An 11,854-nucleotide genomic window follows, 5' to 3' on the forward strand; every position below is an offset into this window, starting at 1 on the left:
GTGATGAAATCATCAGCAAAGCTTTATCAAATGGACAAATAGATCCAAGGAGGTGATACTTCCCCTCTATGTGGCATTGGTCAGACTGCAGTTGGAGTACGCATCCAGTCTTGGGCGCTGTACTTCAAGAAGGATGTTGATAGATTCAAGAAGGTCTAGAGGAGGGCCACTCATATGGTTAGGGTCTTACAGGACAAGCCCTATGAGGAGAGACTGAGGGACCTGGACCTCTTCAGCTTCCGCAAGAGAAGCCTGAGAGGTGATCTTGTGGCCCCCTACAAATTCATTAGGGGGACGCAGCAAGGTATCAGAGATGCTCTGTTCACCAGGGTGCCTCTTGGGGTAACAAGGAACAATGATCACAAACTGACAGAGAGGAGTTTTAGGCTAGATATTAGGGAAAACGTCTTCACAGTAAGGGTGGCCAAAATTTGGAATGGGTTTCCAAGGGCGGTGGTGCTCTCCCCTACCTTGGGGGTCTTTAAGAGAAGGCTGGATGGGCATCTGGCTGGGGTCATCTGACCAGGCACTTTTCTGCCTAGGCAGGGGGTTGGACTCGATGATCCATTGAAGTCCCTTCTGACCCAGGCATCTATGAATCTATGAATTTTGACTTCAAAGGAGTAAAAATTTTAGGGTTGTAAATGCTTCTTGGGTTATTGGCCCTGAGTCACTGAGCCTGTTGTTTCTGAAGGGATCAGGGCATTAGGAGAGGACCATCTACTGATCACCAGTTTGCATCTAGCCCATTTAGATACCTGGTGGCAGGGAGCCGGTCCCTCTGCCACATGCTGGATGAGTCCAGTAGCTTTACTGCAGATCTGATGTACCATCACCACATCTGGCCCTTGTTGGCTTTGCTGTGCCAGTCTCCGAACAAAGGTCCCAGAGTGAACACATCAGGGAAACTCACTCAACTTGTCCTTTACAGAAGTGATCTCTCCAGCTGTGGTCTGAGACCCCTTAGCAAGGAAGCTACTTGGCTACTGTCAGCCCTTTGGTGGAACAAGAGACAACTTAGGGTTGTCGATCTGCTACAGTTCATCTGTGTTAAATTCACTTACATACATCTGCACACAAGTAACAAGCCCTCCTGAATTTTACTGATCTGTTTAGGATGCTTAAGTCACGGTAGATTTGCACCTTTACTGACTAACAGAACGAGAGATGTATAGCATAAGCTTTTTGAAGCAGAAGAATTACCTCATCAGATGCTGTGAAAGGACTGCAGGAAGCAGAGCAGCTAACTAACAAGAAAGCAGTGATGGGAATACAAAAGGTAGGGAAGTGGGGAGGAAAAAGGATGGGGCGCTGCTGAGAGAAGCAACCTCAGAGTGGCTGTTCCTGTCTAGACAGTGGATGTGTCCTGTTCCACCTTGATCCATGAGGAAAGGCACTCAGGCCAGGATCGAATAACGTATACTAAAATCTGCCAGGATCCTCTGTGTTAAGACAGAGTCAGCTGTAATTTGCTTCTGTTTCCCATGCATCTCTAAGGTTACTTCCACAGTGCTCCCTGGCTGCAGAGAGGTCAAACACCTCCAGCCTACAAAGAGCTACCAGAATGACATCTTCGATCATAAATGTGTGCCTACAATATAACATCCATGCTTGGGCTTTGGGCAAACTCAACCCTGCTCATAACGGGAGCAGGATGAATTGTCCTATTTGCCATCTGCTGTGATGTCCCAGCCCAAAATACATGCAGAAAGACAAGAGATATTCATTCCCCAAATCAAATAATGTCTTGGGGGATCTCTCTATCCTGAAGTTCTGCATATGAGGAGAATAACAAACTTCATGAATTAATAATACAATGAAATGGAAAGCAAGACATTTTAGATAAAGTAAAAAAGAAAAGGTTCACCAGAAAGCTGGCCTTCTTTCATAGTCCTGACTATTTCTTCTTCTGTACTCTATTGCTTTTTGGTTATAAAATTGGCTCTTGTTTCTGCTACCTTGGAAGACCTGCATATTTCTTTCTCATCACAGTTTTGTGATCCTAAATGAATCACCGAAGGGCCGTGGAATCCAGAGATGGAAGGTGCAATTATTTCAAATCGTAATGATTAAAAATGTTGAATGCCCCGAAAATGTTACATGACCTCCTTGCTTGTGTGGAGATACAGCTCACAGAGATGGCCTCCTCGCCTGAAAGAAAGGATGATCCTGTCGATGAGGCAGTACACAAGGGCCCAGGAGAGTTGGCTACTACACGATCATTTTGATTCTCTAAAGGCAATTAATCTGCATTTGCCTTGGCTCCAATCTATAAACAAAGAGCGAACAAAATAAATCAACCAAGTTACCCCAACATGGGGCTGGGAGGTAAAATTCACTAACATTTCACAGAGGGTCAGATAGGAGTGTGAACGTGATCAAAGGCAAGTCTGCTGTTCCTCTCTCCAACAAATACACAAAGAATTACAGTCTGAATTTCTCTTTGGTTCGGGGTCATTCCTTATAGCTTTTCCAGAAAACGATGGCGCTGTTTTAGCTGACACTAAGCAAAAAGCTCACGGTATAACAGAATTCACACAGACCTGCTCTACTAATGTTTTTGTATACAGCACAATTCATAAAACCCCTGCAGTCAGCTCATCCCCTGGCAAAGTCTCTCTGGATGGCAAGCTTGTGATGGGACTAGCTATTTTTGTCTCCCTGGCATTTCTCATTATAGTTCTCCTCTTTCCCCTAAACAGTTTGTTTATGAATGTCAGCATTGCACAATATCTCCATATGACAGCAGAGAAGAGCTGACATTTCATCGCTCCTCGCTTGGGCTGTTTGGCTTTAATAATAATGTGTTTTTCCTCCTGGAGTCACTGTAGGAACCTAGAAGACAGAAGGTCCAGCATGGGATAGAGGCGAAGGCCTTCCTCATTTGATGACTTTATTTGCATATCAGGGCACCTACTCTTATTCACGCTTGCCACTGCTTCACTAAGCTGATGCTGATGGCTCTTCTGCCCAAGCTTTGCCTGTCTTGAATGCCTGTATGGCCCTCACTGTCATCATATAAGAGCGCCTCCCAGTTGAACACTTTTACCCTCCAAAAAGGTTACCTGATTATTGGTTTCAGAGTGACACGGACCTATATCATTCCCACTCAGATATGGAGAGCTCCGCTTAAAAATCCCACAGTATAAAATGGCTCAAGGATTATTACACGAATGTTCATGCAAGCAAGTAACTGGTAGAGGGAGAGGGTTTTCAATGTGAGGTAGAAAAGTGCTATTACTTCTATTTCACAGGTGGGGAGAGGAAGCACAGAGAAACTAAATGACTTGCCTGAGGCTAGAGAGAGTCCAAGAGTTTGAACGCAAACATTAGGCTAATGTCTAACTGCTGGACTAACTCTTCCTCTCCAAGGGAAGTGGTGCTCACTCCTACCCTGGGGGTCTTCAAAAGGAGGCTAGATAATCACCTAGGTCATTTGCCCCAGCGCTCTTTCCTGCCCATGGCAGAGGGTTGGACTTGATGATCTGCTCAGGTCCCTTCTGACCCTACCTACTATGAAACTATAACCTGTACTCTTGCTTGAAGCCTGGGTGGTTTATTTTTGCCTCTGTTGCTTAGGATTTTTTTTTTTTTTCATCTCAGGGCACAGCCCCCGAGCTTGAATTTGGGGCTGACATTATCATATCGTGGCTGTATGGCACGATGAAATATACTGAACTGGCACTTGGCAAAGCGTGCCGACTATTAAAGAACTGCTTGTCTTTTCCCATCATATTGCAGCAGGTCTGTCTACCCAGACAGGTGGCAATGTCTGCTCTGCGTTCCAGCAACTGGGTGTCAGGAGCTTAATCAGGCAGGGAAGCCTGGGCTAATTGCCTAAACCCACACACCTGCCTGGGGCTTTGATTAATAGCTCTGCCCCAGCTAATTAACTGGCTGGCTTCCTGGTTGGCTGCTGGGAGTGCAGTATGCATTTAGTCCCACCTGTGGTAGCAGACTATAGGTCAGCCAACACTACTGATTAAGGCCTGTTTTGGTAAGCTTCCTGACTGTGGTTTGACTCTTTTCCCGGATTTTGACTTTGGATCTTTCCTTAGATCTGTTCCTCGGTTTCCAGACAGTGCTTGATTGCTTCCTGGACTGTGACTCATGGATCTCCCTCGTGGTTCTGGTAACTCAGTCCCAGCTTCCTGAACATGGACTGGGTCTGAGTTTGGACTTTGCCTCTTGATTTCCCATTGGATTTGGTAACTTGACCCCTGATTCCTGCCCCCTCACAGGGCTTGTGATTTAGCACCTGCCCTTTTCCAAGTGGCTTAATTACTAGGCAAGACTGCCTACAGCCTGGTCCTTTACACCAGGGCGGGAAGTTACCCACTACCACTTTGTCCTCAGGTATTTAAGAAGTCAGCAGTGACTTCATATATGTTTGGACATTGCCTAAAGCATTGTGGGCCAGTTCCTCACTGGTATAAATCAGAGTTTACTGGAGTCACACCTCACTGAGGATGTGGCCTGCTGTACTACAGGCATACAGAAACAGCAAAGAGGGCACATCTACCCCACATCTGGACCTTGCTAGGGAGTGTCTGAGTGATGCTTGTAACACCTGTTCCATCCATGCTACACCCTGAAATGGATGCAACTTAGTGTGATGCTGGGTGCAGACCAAAAACTTGGTGTCTTGTCTGTGCTTGTTGGCACATACTCAGGAACACACTAAAATGGCTAGATTATATTTGCTTGGGGCTGTACCATCCCACCAAGATGTCTGGAGTGGATGTGCCATGCTTCACCGCAGTGATCGTTAGCATAGTACTTTAATGATGTAGACCAGGTGTTCCCATAGTTTTTATGCCATGGCAGGGGCGTGGGCCAAACCCTGCACTGCTGCAGGCCCTGTGGAAGCAGACACGGACTCTCCACCCTGCTCTGGGGGGGCTGCAGTTTGCTGGTCCATGGCCACTTCTGGTCTTGCAGGTGACCGTGCTGCGGCCTGGCACTGGGCCATGGCCCAGGGATTGAGAATCGCTGATGTAGACACTCCCACAATAACAATTAATTACAGAACTGGTTGTGGGGGAAGGCAGGTGGGGAGAAAAAAGATTTCTTCTCACCACTGGCTAATGACTAGAATATGTACAGAAGCACGAAGGCAAATAATTACATTCTGCTGACTACTGTAATAATAAACTCTTTCCATCTATATAGGAGGATGAATCCATTGGACCCTTATGAAGCTGTGTGCATCCCTATCTTCCCATAGCATCGAGTTCCACAGTTTAAGTGGCATGAAGAAATATGCACCACTGACCTATTTCTCCAACAGATAGGTGACTGTCGGCCAAAGTCTGAAAGGCCTATGGAAAAATTAGAAAACATGAGGTAGGTTTCTGTGGAAGTTTATTCAGTATCACAAAGGACAGTATTTTTGCAGTGCACAAATTGAGCATTAGCTTGGAACAAAGAGGGCTCCACAGTACTATTAATATCTATTTGATGTGACCTTTTCCTTACCTTCCCCCAGCACAACCAGCTGCTAATTGTTCAAGATCATCTTGTTTTTTGATCTCTATGGTCCAGAAGACTAAAGAATTTTGCCCTAAGCTAAGAGAGTTAGCTGGAGATTTACACATGTTTTCAGTGGAAGTACACTAGATCCATATGGCTACATTTGGAAATGTTCTCTATTGTTTTTGGAAGTAAAAATAATGAAGTTAAGCTTTTTGATTTATAAAAAATAAAAGTCCAATGGAAGAAAATCAGTCAACAGAGCCAATTTTGGCCTTTCACATTTTTGTGAACTTCCAAGGTAGGCTAATTCAAGCCCAGAGGAGATGAATAACCTGAAAAATTCACACTCTACTTTCTACCTAAAATACCAGAAAACAGAGTTCCACTGTGTATTTTCCAAATACATTTCTTAAGAGCCTGGTTTTGTTTGAATGTATTTCATTGTAAGAAGGGTTACCTTATTATTGGTTTCACAGTGACATAGACCTATATCATTCCCATTCAGCGATGGAGTGCTCTGCACAGTATAAAATAGCTCAAGGATTATTACATGAGTGTTCAGGCAGGCAAGCAACTGATGGAGAGGTTTTTCAAAAGGACACCTTCAGGTTGGCTTAATCTACTTTAACTTTTGTAAAAGGAAGATTTAGGTCAACAGAAGTATTTCCATTTTTAAACAGTCCAGGGAAAACAGTTTTCATTGGAGTTATTCCCTTGCAGTGTTTACAAGTCAAATATTGCATCATTTTGCTCATGCATTGGAGCCAGACTGAAATGTATTGGAAATTGACTAGCCTATTGTTCACAGGGAGTAGAATAGAAAGCCTAAGCAGGGAATTGAAAAGTAATATAATGGATATAATATAATGGATTGTTAATTACTCAATGAAGTATATACCCACATTCCAGAAGAATGGGAAATAAGGAAGTTGAGCTCAAAAGGATGGAGGGTACCACCTAATGCAAATAACAAAAGGTGGCAGGATAATTTGGAAGTGTCAAGGTTTCCACAAAAACAGAAGACGTTGTGGGCCAGACAGCCCCCTCCCACAGAAAGAACTGCTCTACATGGAGTCTTTGTAGACGTTTCTTGAATCCTTTGCCTAAGGATTTGGTGTTTGTCTCTCCAGAAGCCACAAACTCCAGAAGCCATGCACAGCTCCTGTACACAAAGTCTGTGCTACCTCATCAGTTTTGACCCCTAAGCAGAGCCTAAGCAATGCTCAGCCAGTGGCCATGCTTTGAACCTCACTGTGAAAAGCGGCATCCTTCCTTTCATAACTTAGTAGAATTTCAGGGACCATTTCAGGGGTCTCTGGTCTGACCCCTTGTGTACCCAGGCTGTTACGTTTCACCCAAATACCCTGAATCAAACTCAAAAGTTACACTTAGACTAAAGTATTTCAGTCTTCATAAGACTGAGATGGCACAGCACCGGAGACAATGAAGACCATCACTACTGGTGGCCCTTGTAACAGCTGGACATAGACTAGGGAACTTTCCTGGTGGATTCTATCCAGCAGAGATGTAAGTGGGAGGCTCCGTACCCTGGCCAGGGCAGGGATGGTGAGCGTGGCTGGACTGGCAATGGTGGCATGGCAGCTGGGAGAGCAGCACTGGTCACTGCTGTTTTTATGCCTCCACTATGATGTCACCCAGGGCTGGTTCCCGAGTCACTTCTACCCCTGCTGTCCCCTTAGTTACACAACTGTTATCCAGGCATCTGTGTAGAATCCTATGGCGGTTGCTTTGAGGAGCATCCCACAGTGAAGCAATGCATGTATAATTAAACACCATCCTCTTGAAATCCAGATAGGCAGAGTAAAGGAGAGGGGTAAAATACAAAGAGGGATGCGAGAACAAGGCTAAGAGGTCATTCTAGAGAGCTTCTCAGGACACAGGGTGTTGTAATAAATGGGTTGTATGTATGTGTTGCTAAACGAGAGACAAATGGATAAAACTCAGGAGGAAAGTAATTGCCCACCCAGAACCTGCCATACTGAGGCATGGTTTGCTGCTGACTTAATGCCTGATTCTTCAGGGGCTTAGTGCTTGGAATTGCTGGGAACTTCTGGTTAACAAGGCTGAATACAAATTGCAGTATGGACTGATTCCTGGACTGGTTCCAAGGGAGCACAGGGCAGGCATGATGCCTCCCTGGTGCAGTATACCTCTCTGAGGCTACAAACAGATGTCACATTTGTCCTGGGATACAAAGTTTTATCCCAGGACAAAGTGACGTTGTTCATATGTTCATGCCTATTGTCCCTGGATAAATCCTAAAAAAGGTTCATGGGATAAATATTAACAGTTTATCCCAGGACATCACAAGGTATATCTGAATGGTTATCCTAAGATACCATTACTGAATCAATGACAGAAAAACAGCAGTGCTTTCAGCTGCTTACTAAATCCTAATCAGAAGCCTGGTGTGTATACATGTTAATCCCAGGATATTTCTGTCTTGGGAAACACACAGGTATAACTTGTCCAGGTACAAATGCAGCATCTGTTCCCAGACTGACAGGAACAGAGATGGCTCACCACAGTTCTTCTCAACCTTGTTAGACTCAAGGCACCCCTTGGAAAATGCCAGCTCTTGGCTTTCACTCATTTTTTGACTATGGAAAAAGAATAGAACAATTCTTCAGTTGCAAAGAACTCAGAATGACCATGGCAGGTCAAAACATTTTTGATGTGATGGATCCCTATTTGAAACCTCAGGGCTTATCTTGTGACCCATGTTGTAGGGGTTTGCACACTTAACAGTACGAATATTGCTACAGTACCCTGGCTGAAAATCACTGCTCCACCACCTCCTCACCTGATGAAGAGTGTACAAATGATGGGTTAGCAAAGGGGGCAGAGGGAATGGACCACTGGAGGGGTTGATCTGAGTCGTAAGGTCAATGCCTTAAGATGCCATAGGGAGATTCCTGATATCAGACAGTGAGGGAGTGCAGATACCATGGAGCAATACATTTTCAGATACACCCAGGGCTAGGTAGCCTGATGTTTTCAGACAAAATTAGAAAATAATTGGCAAGTCAATGAGTCAGATAGAGTAGGAGGCTCTTACTGTTCATTTTGGCATCTCTCTAGTGTTCAGAAACTGCTAATTGAAAATCAATACGTGTGAATTGTGACATTTTGACAATGATGTGAAAAATCACAATCAAACAAAAAAACACCCTATCAAGAGTCAACAATGGCTGAAAAGATTATTGTGTGACCATTGCCTCAAGGCGCTGGTATGAAAAACAACATTTTTATATGTGGCAATCAATACAGTTGAATTTTTAACCATCTGAGAAAATGGCAGCTTGTTGATGTTTGCAAACCCTGAAATAACATGGCTAAGATTTTGCCTCTTCCCTTTTTGTTTTCCAAACTCCACATCTGAAAAACAGCTCCCCGTTTGTGAAGTTTTAATGATCCGTCAGTCACATAGGAACAGGAGAATCAATAGATATCTTTCCGCATTATATTTTCTTGTAAGAGTTGTTATAATGTATCTCCTGTGACCATTCATCTAGCATTCTGCTGCAGGGAAGAGGTTTGTATATGCAAGAACTACAGGCAACTGCTTAGGCTGCTTTTTATTCTCTTCCCAAATCCATGTTCTTGGTATACAGGCCTGAGAGGACCCTTCAAGACTTTGGAAACATATACTACTTGGGATCTCTCCTCATCAATATCATTTAATGCATTTAATGCTATTGTATCAGTTGAAATGAAGTATATGAATTCAACACTTTGTCTGCTTGAGCTTTTTACAGATACAAAATCAGCACATAAATATCTACCTTAGTCCCCGATGCATACATTTTGCTTAAAGCCCCAAATTTATATAGTTTAGGGGTTTTTCCCTCTCTCTTCAAAATCAGGAGACCCCACCTGGAAGAAAAAAATTCTTGCATTTTGCATAATTTGTGGACCATCATGGCTACAATATCACTCCAACACTGTGTCAGGACCAAATTCTTCCCACATAGAAATCAATGGGATTTTTGTCAGTGATGTCATTGGGTGCCTGTAGACAATGGGACTTACGTGGGAGTCTGTAGCATAACATTTGGGGCTTTGTTTTAGGGATGAAGTTTTGTCTCAGCTAACAAAGATTGACAGAAAGTTCTCAGATATTATGACCTGTCCCAAATGTGCTATATTCTGTTTACTGCCTAGAAAGAGAAGAGAATTCATCTGCACGGAAGGCAAATGGATAGCTCTGGTGAAGGGGAAGATTCACGATCTGGAGGAACAGCTAATCATCTTGCTAAGCATGAGGAATACAGACGAGTTCTTAGGTACCTAGGTCAAAGTAGTGCCACAGCAGATCCTGAAAAGAATGGCAGTGGAGCCTAAAAGCAAGTAGAGACAAAGAAATACTCAAGAAGATTGGAAATTGCCATCATTAGGAACCAGAGAACCAAAGGAGGTCTACCCCTTCCTATCTGCATGGTAGTCTTCGGATTAGAGAATAGTGGACAGGATATTCTGCAAGAGGCAGAATGACAGCATTGCAGTTTGCTGTTTTCCAAGAGGGAAGAGGATGGTCATTGATATAAAAACAGGCAAGGTTCTGAGGTCAAGAAGAAAGCGTCCCATGGCAGAGATCCATACTGACATCACATCAGGCATCGTTTCATGGATCTCACAAGGCTTCAGGAGTCTGGGAAGGAAGCTGATAAAAAGGAATATTGAGATGATCTTCTCTGTAATCCCTTTTGCCCTTCACAGGAAAGATGCTGGAGGTGGACAGTGGATTAGTAGGCAGTATAAAGAGGAATGTTTGGGGTTTCTGGAACATTGGGTCCCCTCCTATGGAGAGAGAGTGAGCTTTATACTGTGGCTTTAAACTAACCACAAAGGAAGAGGGTGATAACAGAGTGCGACCTGTTCAGCCTCCACAAGAGAAGGCTGAGGGGGGATCTAGTGGCTTGTTACAAACTAGTCAGAGGGGACCAGCAGGCACTGGGGGAGTCCCTGTTCCCCTGAGCACTACCAGGAGTGACTAGAAATAACGGTCACAAGCTGGCAGAGGGTAGATTCAGATTAGATATCAGGAGGCGCTACTTCACGGTCAGGGCGGCTAGGATCTGGAACCAACTTCCAAGAGAAGTGGTGCTGGCTCCTACCCTGGGGGTCTTTAAGACAAGGGTAGACCAACACCTTGCTGGGGTCGTTTGACCCCAGTACTCTTTCCGGCCATGGCAGGGGGTCGGATTTGATGATCTGCTCAGGCCTCTTCCAACCCTACAAACTATGAAACTATGAAACCATTATGGTACAACACCCACATATGTATACCATCCTGAAGTCATATGATAAATCCAAACACAACGGGGCACATAAAGGACACAGTGGGCATGTCTACATGTGCATTTATGTTCATTAAGTTTAGTATCTCTAAAAGGAGGTACTACATAAATGTGCAGTAGCCAGCGCTAATGCACAGTAGCTAATGCACAGTAGCAACAGCACACAGTCTTTTTGTGATGCTCAATGCACAGTAGACTAGTTCTACTGTGCATTAGAGCATTAGCATGGTTTTTGCTGTGATGTGCAAATGCTCAGTAGAATTAGTCTACTGTGAATTAAGTGTCTTGTGTAGATGTGCCCAGGTTTATTCATTGGTAATGCTAATACTAGCATCCTCTGTGACAAACAATAGAAGGCATAGAGATGCTTAAGTATGAGAATATGTGGCCCTAAGTGTTCTGAGTCAAAATGAACCTGTTCATGGAAGAACAAGCTTCACTTTCATGGTCTCATGAGTCACTATAATGCACATTTGCTTCCTCATTTATAGCACATTATGTGATATTTGTAGGTAGAAAGTTTAAGCACTTTGATTATCTTGCAGAACTCAGTGATCAGAAATAATTTTAACCTAATCTAGTTGCAAGAAAATAATCACATGCTTCAGACTCTTTTTAATAAATCAAAGCCATCCCATTTTACACATCAAAGTATTTTGATACCTCACCATGTAAAATCTCAAACAATGCCACCTTGTGATAGTAAAGAGGAATGACAAGGGTGAACCCCAGAGTTTAAAAAAAAAAGGTATCTTGAAGTATTATGTATCAGGGTCACAGCCAGATCTTGTGGTCCTTATGTAGCCCTGCGGGGTCAGGCCAACTCTCAGGATCTCAATACTGCACTATTAGACAGGAGGGTGTGACACAATTGCACATATACAAACACACAAATCAATTAGGTGCATACACACACACACTACCAGCTCAGGCACATACACATCCAAACCAGCCTAGGCACATGCATACCTAGCACCAATTCAAGCACATACACTATACACCCCAAAAGTTAGACACAGATCACTAATTCATATATCATGGACACAATGCCATATATA

The sequence above is a fragment of the Gavialis gangeticus genome, unplaced genomic scaffold (assembly GCF_001723915.1).
Source record: "Gavialis gangeticus isolate Ggan-Ray unplaced genomic scaffold, GavGan_comp1, whole genome shotgun sequence".
NCBI classification, from domain to species: Eukaryota; Metazoa; Chordata; order Crocodylia; family Gavialidae; genus Gavialis; species Gavialis gangeticus.